This window comes from Gymnoscopelus braueri (assembly GCF_963280865.1).
Source record: "Gymnoscopelus braueri genome assembly, chromosome: 14".
Classification (NCBI taxonomy): Eukaryota; Metazoa; Chordata; class Actinopteri; order Myctophiformes; family Myctophidae; genus Gymnoscopelus; species Gymnoscopelus braueri.
Genome location: NC_137619.1, coordinates 12814861 through 12825198, shown reverse-complemented (window position 1 = coordinate 12825198; position 10338 = coordinate 12814861).

Sequence of the window (10338 nt, the reverse complement as noted above, 5' to 3'; positions counted from 1 at the left end):
CTCACTTCTCGCTTCTCTTTGTGACTCCACTTGGCCCTTTTCCACTTTGAAGAGTTAACCCAGAACCTTTTACAGAACCTGAACCTTTCCAGAACCTGTGAAGTTCTGTGATAACTTTTTTTTAATGTTTCCATTTTAACCAGAACCATACACATCATTAAAAAAAACACACTAGATGTGCTCTTTTCATTGTTTTAGAAACATTTTGAAAGTACTGTGCAAGTTCTGAGTTCTGGGTTCCCAAAACTCAGGGTTAGTACCAGCTCCTGAGTAGGGTTGGGATCCTTAAGGATTTTAACAATTCCGGTTCCTAAAAACGATTCCCTCTTAACGGTCCGATTCTTTAACGGCTCCCTTTAACTGTTCCTACAGGGCGTTCCAAATGGACCCTTACGGGTATGTAACTCTGAGAGTGTGCAAATGGAACCAAATGGACCCCAAATGTTGGTCCTTGAAATGATTATGCTTTTAAGTTTGAGAACCACCGGTATTGCAATTGTATAGTGAATTCAATCCATTCCAGCTCTGACAGTGTGACAAACCGGTTCCAAAAACGGTTCCAAATTTGACCGATTCCCATTCCTCAATGTTGGATCCGGTTCCTCTGATTCCTCCGGTTCCGGATCCCAAACCCTACTCCTGAGCAGGGCCCAAATTGGGTTCTGAGAACCTTATCTGAAACGGAGGCGTAGTGTATGGAAACAAACCCGGAACCTGTGAAATACGTTTCACCTACTGTAGTTCTTGTAGTGGAAAAGAGCCATAACATTCTCTTTCTGTCTGTGTCTCTTGTGTTTCATTTCTTCATGCCTCATTTCAACACCATGTTGTGTGTGTCTTTTCCTCCTGTTGTTTTGTACACGTAAACTATTGATTTTTTTTTACACAATCAATTGTATGTTCTACATCTTGGAAGCAAGATGAACATTTTAAACTATTGATTTCTAAAGAGAGAATAGGTTTTTACTTATCTTGTGACCGTAGTAATTTAAATTCTAATTATGTAGTGCCATGTTCACAGTCTTGTATCATAATAGAAGCTTGTATAAATATATGATGCTCCTTCTCTTCCCATAGTATGTCTTCATAGGAATATATACTCAATTACCTCTGTAACTACATGCTGGTCAAACAGCTTTCAATCAGATATATGCCTGTTCTTCAGGTCATTTCGATGAATAATCTAACAAAGAGATTAATGGCTTACACATTAAACTGCCTAATTCAGGTCGGGGACAACAAGTGAGCCCAACAAGAGAGCCCAGGGACTTAGTTAACAAATCATGTGTTTTCTATTTTCAATTATAATCTAAAGAAGAGATTAATGGTTTACATTTAAAACAACTTCATTCAGGTCGGGGACAAGGACAAATTAAGGAACCCAACAATGGAGCCCAGGGACTTTGTTACCAAATCATGTGTTTTCTATTTAAGAAGATATTTTTTACTAGTGGTGAGTCAAATTTAGGACTCAGGTAGAAGATGAAAATGAAGAGGAAACTGATAATGTATGTATTATGTATGGTATAATGCACTTGAACCAAAACAATTATGCAAACGTAGCTGCACTGAAGTGTGGTTCTCTCAACTGACTTGCTCCCAGTGCATGACCCCACTTACTGTATACCACAGCTAACGTTCAAAGTCTCCATAATTGAAAAACACAAACATGTATATATATTCCATGTTTCTCAGTCGTTCGTTCACCGTAGCTACAGTTAATTAGTGTCCCTATTACGAACCAGACTTATTCCATGAATTAGAAGTGCATGGTACAGTATGGTGTGTACATTGATATGGTTTGTGAGCAATTTATGCACATCTCTTCCATCTGCTCAGAAAATCATTACTTGCATTTTTGGGTCATTATATTTTATAAAAGTAATAAAAATAGCCTACATTGTTCCAAACGAAAAAAGAAAGAAAGAAGCAATGCCATAGGTGGTCCATTATCTTTCAGTGGCGTGGTACAGCAAATCATAATACATCGCATATAATCATGACCTTTGTCTCGTATTCCATTACAGAAACTTTGGATGCTTTGCTTTGCTTTGCTTCCTCTGGTTTTAATTACTGTTTCTCTACTGACATGTTTAACCTCATATCAAGAAAATAATACTGCAAGACACCCACACACTTGCAAAAATAAATCTTTGATAAAACAAAATAGAATAATGAGTACGGTTTTGCATGCCAGCGTTATTATTTTACGAGAGGAAGAGTAGTAGAGATCAACTGCTGGTGGCAAGAATGTCCTTCCTTGTTATTCAGAAAGTTGTTCCATTAGTTCATCTGCAATTACGATTTCGGCATTTAGCACACACCATCCCGAGTGACAAGGTGAGTAATCGCATAAATAGTGCAGAGAACCATACAGGGCCTCAAAGACACCAGGATACCAGGTAAACAATGAACCTAGCATCTGTCTAAACCAGTGGTTCTCAAACTTTTTCATTTCAAGGACCCTCAGATTGATATATATTTGGCCGCGGAGCACCATCTGAAACATAGCAGATCTACAAGCTCGCAGCACGGCACGAAGTGACATGCTGTGAGCTTGTAGATCTGCTATTTTTGACATTTGACACATTTGACACATGTTGAATATTTTTAAAACATTTTCAATAGCACAAATCTTGTATGGGGGGGTTCCCTGCAGCAAAATATTTTCACATTGGGGCCTGCGGCCAAAATGCATATCAAATTTGGGAGTCCTTGGCAAGAAAAAGGTTTGAGAACCACTGCTTTAGATTTTGCATTTGAGTTGACTCCTCAGCTGTAGGAATTCATCAGCAGCCTGATGTTAAATAGATGGAGGAAGAACTACCACCCCTCCCCTGGGGGGAGCTGTCTTTTCACATGTCTCCTGAAGATCCTCCCAGCATGATAAAGTACTCACTGCTGATGTTGTGCTGCACTGTGGTACATGCTAATTAGAGGACAAATCAATCCTCATGATTCCTCAATCACCTGAGGACCGCTGCTACCTCTGGAGCTGTGAACCACTGTTTTCCCCTCTGCTTGACTTTAGAACTTTACACACACACACACACACACACACACACACACACACACACACACACACACACACACACACACATTACTATACTTGTGAGGACATCAACATTGTAGGATGGCGATTTTAGGAATGTCACTTTTTTACCCTAAACCCTAAATTGCCACTACAAACTCACAACACGTTGCAGTGTGACGTGTTGTGAGCTTGTAGATCGGCTTGTAGATTTTTGATGCATGACACTGGCATGCAACTAAGTATTGTATTCAGACGCAACTCTAACCCCAACCCCTAAACTAGGGCTTTCACCAACTAGTCGACTAGTATAAACACTAGTAGACCTTGTTGGTACTAGTCGAATAGTTGATTAAATTATTATTTTTAAAAACACAATTAGCCTCCTGCCTTTATTTTTATCAAAAGGGGGTCAAAAGTATGCCCAATAATAGCCTATTATTGGGCAATAACCCCTTTTTGAGGATCCTTGGAGATCTACAAGCTCACAAGCTTGTAGATCAGCTATTTAAAAAAACAGACAATTTGGCCAATGTTTGACCAGTTTTTATAGTATAGTTTATTGATTACTTTTATCATGTTGGGACCCACCTGGGGGTCCCGACCCACAGGTTGAGAACTGCTCTACGTAACCATCGTGTTTGTTTTCCTCTCTAAGCCCTTCGGCCAGTGGCCTTATAGCCTTATAGCCCTCCTCCCTGCCCACACAGATCAGTAATGTTTGATTCATCATGCATTCCCCCTCGCGGGCAGATCGAAGCTCTGCTAATTTTGCATTCTGTGTTCGGTCTCCCCTGGTGAAAGGCCATCCAGCTCACATGCTGTTTTCTCTCAAAGCAAAAGGAACCGTCGGACTGTGATGGTTATTCTTCATTTTCTTAAAGGTTTAATGACATTCACTTTTACACCACATTCAAAGTCTTTGTCCTGGTCCTTCAAAAGTGTACAAAAAGTTTTAAGTGAAAATTCCATTCCAGTGATCCATGGCAGGTGTTTTTCTCTCACATTTCTAAAGCCTTTTCAACTGCAATGAAAAAATAAATCTTTGCCTGCGGGTGTCGCTGGTGAGGGATTTTGCCTGTCAATCATCGCCTCTGCTCCGCCCACCCCAAAGGAAAGGATAGGGGAGGGGAGGGGCGAGGAGGAGAGTGGGCGGGATTAATCGACTGTGACCTCACTGTCGAAGGGCCAAGCCCAGATTACTTTTCAGCCTAATTATTCAGAAAACCCCAGACCACAGAAAATCCACTGAATGTTCTAAGTTCAGGTTTTTTGGGTGTAATTGAGGTCATAAAACCCCAAATAAAACATTGAAAATAAAAAAAGTGAAAATGAATGTCATGACACCTTTAACCCCCTGCAATGCCATTGATTTGAGGCCAGGCCTCCGGTTTTCTCGAGTGACATTTTGAACCTGGTCTCAGGATTACATTTTGAAAAGGCAAGTTTAATGCTGCGTTCACACTAGTGTTAATTTCATCGACTAAACCTATGACCAAAAATCAGCCATTACGATGCCATTAAGGCACCGCCAAAATAAATTTGTCGACAAAATCAAGTGTAGATTTAGGCAATTAAACTCTTATGATATTTAGTCAACTAAAACTAGACTAAAACTTTTCAGATGACTAAAATGTGACTAAAACCAAATGAAATTGTTTTTAAAAGACTATGACTAAACTAAATACACACTGGCAGCTACAAAGCTACAGGCTACCATTCATTTTCAATGGTAGCCGCAGTGACACGAAGATACAAATTGATGCGTTGCCAGATTTTGCGAGAGAAAAAAGCAACCAGGTCTACGAAAACGAGCCCAAAAGCAGAAACTATATAGGCCACATGAGCACTTTAAACGTATATGAATAAAATGCTATTTGAAAATAGCCGATCTACAAGCTCACAACGTTGTGAGCTTGTAGGTCGGCCAGCCAGCCGATGGTCCCTGGCACAAATGTTATTAGATGGGGGTCTGTGGACAAACACATATACATTTGGGGGACAGGGGTCCTTGACATGAAAATGTTTGAGAACCACTGGTTTAAACAACATTAGGAAGCAAGCGCAAATAAGCTAACTACACTTTAGAAACAAAAAAATTGCAACGCGTTGCGAGCTTGTAGATCGGCTATTTTCAAACGGCCTAAGTTATCCACAAAGTAACTAATGTTTTCAAATAATTGTAGTGGCGTAAAAAAGTAAAACATTTGCCTCTGAGATGTAGTGGAGTAGAAGTAAAAGTATTGACAATTGGAAATAATCCAGTGAATAAAGATTCCTCAAAAGTGCACTTACAGTACTTGGTACATGACATGTACTTACTGTAGTTACTTTCCACTATTAGTTAACCCAAGCCTTTATATTTTCCTTTACAATTTTCTCACTCACTCGTCGGACACACGATTGTCAACGAGCGGGTTGCGCAACTCTTAAAACAGCGACTCCACGATAGATAATCCTGCGTTGTTTTGTAGTTTTTAATCTTTGATCGTTAAACATTACAATGAAACTATAGCGTTTGATGATTTGTATACATGATGCATGCGTGCTCACGCACATGCAAATGAAGAGATAACCTGGCACATCAACATACTATCTTATCCACACTGCCTTTATTAATTATATTATAGCATCTTTTATGTAAAACATTAAAGGTGCTGTACAGTAAGTGATATTTTTGGGTTAAAACAAGTTTTTTTTGTTCAAAATGTTGAAGCTCTACTGTATATTCTGATAGTAATCATTGCTATATGGAGTATTTGTTCAATAACAGGGGTCTCCCCGTCACTCCATTACTTTAATAAACAGAAAATACTTTTTCACGAGGGTTATCAATTTCATCCAATCATGAGAGGGAACTGATTTATCATTAAAAAAAATTGTAGTGTTCCAATTTTTGGGCTGCTCATTGTTGTCTCATCACGTCCAATTTCACTTTGGGAATTGGAACACGTATTTTTCTGTTTTGCTACTGTAACGAGCTAGAGAAGACCCCTGTTACTGAACAAGCACTAGTAGTAATGATTGCTGTGATATAGAATTACATTATTGAACACTTATTTTGAACGAAACACATCACTTACACCTCCTTTAAACAGTATAATCCGTCGGGTGGAAACCTCATATTTCCAAAACGGTTACTTTTCAGGATTCAAATTCAAAAATAGCTAAAGTAGCAGATCCACAAGCTCAAAACGTGTCGCTTCGCACCGCGTTTCGAGCTTGTGGATCTGCCACTTTTGATGCTTTTGTGTGACACTCTAGTATGATCAAGTGGGTCATTAATTTACGGGAAAAAAACAAAAAGTTAGAATATGGAGATAAGAGGTTTCTGCCCGACAGCAACGTTATGCTTTAGCATCATAACGCCATAATGTAAAATGTATACTGTACAAATTGTGATAGATGAGGATACGCTGTCAATCTTTCATCGATTTGGGTGTGTGTGTGTGTGAGAGAGAGAGAGGGGGCTCATCCATTTCAGTGATGTTGGTAATCGGTTGCAACGTAATTGGTTGTCCAGTGTCTATCCCATGACCCCCTGGTGGGCCAACCTACCCATAGACGCTGTTCAGTGGAAGCCTTGTATATCATCTCTGTCGGGGAGAAACCTCTTATCTCCATACTCTTAACTTTTTGTGTTTTTTCATAAATTAACGCCCTACTTGATCACACTACAGCGTCACACTACAGCATCCAAAGTAGCAGATCTGCAAGTTCGAAAACATCTAAAAATAGGCATCTGACCATAGACAACCTACAATATAAAAACATTGACAGACCAAAAAAATACATGGTTGAAATATGGAGATACAAGGTTTCTGCCCGAACAACGGCGACGCTGCGGTGCCTGTCTCGGCAGCTCGGTCCCATTTGTCTTATAGCAGCTCGTAGAAAGTGCACCCGCCCAGCCGGAGGCCCCAGGTCGTCAATCAAGCCCCACCGCTCCCTCCCCATAGCCCACCACTTAGCAGCCCGGTGGCGGAGGAGTGGTGGTGTTGTTGGTGGTGGTCATACATGGGGCTCTGCTGCCCTGTGCGCTCTGCTCCGTGGCTCATAATAACGGATTAGACCTCTCCAGAGGGAAGCTCCGCATCATGGCTTTAGTCATATGTCTCCGTCTCTGTCGGCTTTAGAAACCTCATATGTCCAAGGAACTGTTACTTTTCAGGATTCAAATTCAAAGACAGCAAAAGTAGCAGATCTACAAGCTCGAAACGCGTCGCTTCGCGCAGCGTTTCGAACTTGCGGATCTGCTACTTTTGATGCTTTTGTGTGACGCTGTTAGTATGATCAAAGTTAGGGCGTTAATCTATTTTTTCAAAACACACACAAAAAGTTAAAATATGGAGGTAAGAGGTTTCTGCCCCGACAGCGATGATATATCTGAATGTTGAGAGATGCTCATTACTCACATGCTTCAGACGGGTTGCAGTTGTACGTCGGTGAACCCAGACGCGGCTGGCCAGGCCGCTCCATTAAGCCCCTGCTCTTCATTGACTTGTATGAATGAATGCATGCGGGTGCCATCGGAACAACACGGCCTGGTGTTGTGTTGTTAAGGGCCACCAGGGGTCCTTCAGAGGGTTCCAGGGGGTCCCCAGATAAATGAGGGGTATAGGAACTAAATTGACCATTATGTGGCTGTGACTCTGAAAGTGTACAAATGGAACCAAATGGACCCTCACGGGTCCATTTGGTTCCATTTGTACACTCTCAGAGTTATGGTGGTCGGTGGTTCGGGGTTCTCAAAGTGGGGTCCGGGGACCCCCAGGTCCCTATATACATCAGCTATTTTCAAAAAGATCTTGACATTCTTTGAAAATGTTTAAATCTTGTATGGGCGGTCCTTGGCACAAAATCTGTTCATGGGGGTCCGCGGCCAAATACATATTGATTTAGGGGTCCTTGACATAAAAAAGTTTGAGAACCACTGGTTTAGGGCAGTGGTGTTCAAAGTGGGGGTCCTGGGGCGGGGCAATCGGAAAGGAAGAAGGAAAATGCTAATCATAAAGTTTCGCTTTATATTGCGCTATAGGTTATTTGGGGGTATGGGAAGGTTTGAGATCCCCTGATTAAGGTGACTCGCACATGTGTCTGTTTTATGAGATTGACCCATTATGCGTCTCAATTCAGGTTAAAAAAAAGGTGGAAGTGGGTTTATTTGTCAGTTAATGGCACATTGTGCAGCCTGAAGCAACTCAGCATTGTTGTCTGATAAGCACTTTGCCTCAGTCAGTCAGTAATGTGTTCCTGAATTGCGATGTGGCCCGATGTTGTCAAGAGAGAAATGACTGTTGATACGTCTATACAAACACTGTGATTACTTTCCCCCGCGTTCTCCCTAAGCTAGCATTTTTCTGTTTGGATGAGATAATAGAAAAGAAATAGCCTTCCTCAAATGATAACAAACAAAAATGTCACCTTGAGCAGTTTTTCTTGAAAATGAACACCAGTAGTTTTGATGCATTATGACGGAGAGTTAAGTAAAAGTGAAATGTCCTCATTGGTCAGCAGAATATATATAGATTATTACGGTTAGGAATTGTCGCTGTCATTCCATATTCATCATGTATTTTTGTTTGTTGTTTTTCCTCTCTCCCCGGCACACAGGAGGCGAGGAGGAGGCTATGGCAGACCGGTAAGCATTCTTATTGTCATTTTTGTAAGGTTATTATTTTTGTATAATCGCTGCTGTCGGGCAGAAACCTCATATGTCCACATTAAAACTATTTTATTTATGTTTCATGCCCTACTTTGTCATACAACAGTGTCGCTCAAAAGTAGTGATAAGTGTGGGTTTTATTACATATTTAACCAAGGAAATACTACTCCATTGGAACACATTTTTTTTTTTTTTCATTTACTGAAAATGACAGTTTTGGACATACAAGGTTTCCACCCGACAGCGACGATATTGTTTTCCCGTCCATCGTGTGCTAAGGCATTTCGTCGCCGTCAGTGCAGTCTTGACACTGCTTGTTCCCCATTATTCTTATCTACTGTACCACGCCGCTTGATGGAAAAAAAGAATAACAGAATGAAATCAAGATGAGATCTTGGAGGTAACACTTCTTGGCCCTGACATTACAGTTTGCGTTCGGGTTAAAAAAGGAGACGCTTTCGCATTCGCCAATCTCCTTCCTGTCAAGTGGGTTAGATAAGCGACTGCAAGCACTTTTTTTTTCGTCCCCCCGCTAGGAAAGAATATCAAAAAAAGATTAAGTGACTATTTGATGATGTGACAATACATCGCTTCTCAAACGTGATTCAAGCTGGGAAAAAGTTCACAAGTGTGATATTTATACTAAGACGTGTTTCATCGCCTTTGCTTGGCTGACCCGTGTCTCTCATTTTAGCGCTCTAATGGATATTTAATTACCTCATAATGTCTCTCGTTTTATCTTCTACCTTCCTCTCTTACTTGTTTTGCTTCCATTAACGTTTCACAGCTTTTCTTTTCATCGTATGAATTATTCTGCATGGCTTTGATACCTACCTAACCTTGAAGAGACCTGTGGTTTCCGCCTGTATAAATCTGGAGTATGAATAGTGAATATTCTCCAGTCTTTCTTTTGGTGTCGTTCTCACGGCCCTTCCTTTCATTACTTTCCCTTTTTTCCTTTTCTTCTGTGCTGATCTTGAAGCAGCAGCTGCTGAGGCCATCTCTCCTGAGACCTGAGGTAGAGACAGTACTGCTTCTCTTCATTCGCAGTGATAACAGTACTTCTGCTGTATTCTTAGGGTGACCATAAAAAATATAATAATCGGATCCTTAAGCACTTAAATCCGAAATATAGAATATTGAAAGTATAGAATATTGAAAATATCCAATCTAAAAGCTCACGTGTTGCATGAGTTGTGAGCTATTTTTGGTACTTTTGACCATTTATTTTGAGATTTTTTCATTTTATTAATTTTCATCTGGTGTTTTTTATAAGGATGGGGGACAATTATTTTAGCACTCAGCACACCTAGTGACCGCACCGTTCAACAGAACAGAACATGATAAACATGTTATGTAAGCACTCAAAACACGTGTTAACAGTGTGGACTGAAAACCGGGACAGTTTGGTAGAGAATGTTGAAAAACGGGACATTTTAGTGTTTAAGAGACATTTGTCGGGACTCGGGACACCCAAATTGAACCCGGGACACCTGGTCACCATACCTACCTATCCTTTACCCGTCTTCTGCTTCTCTTCTGCACTCTGTCTGTTTGTCTATCCGACTGTCCGTCTGTCTGTCTCTCTCTCACACTCGTTTTGCTTTGTTTAGTTTTTACCTAGTAAGTGCTGATGTATTTC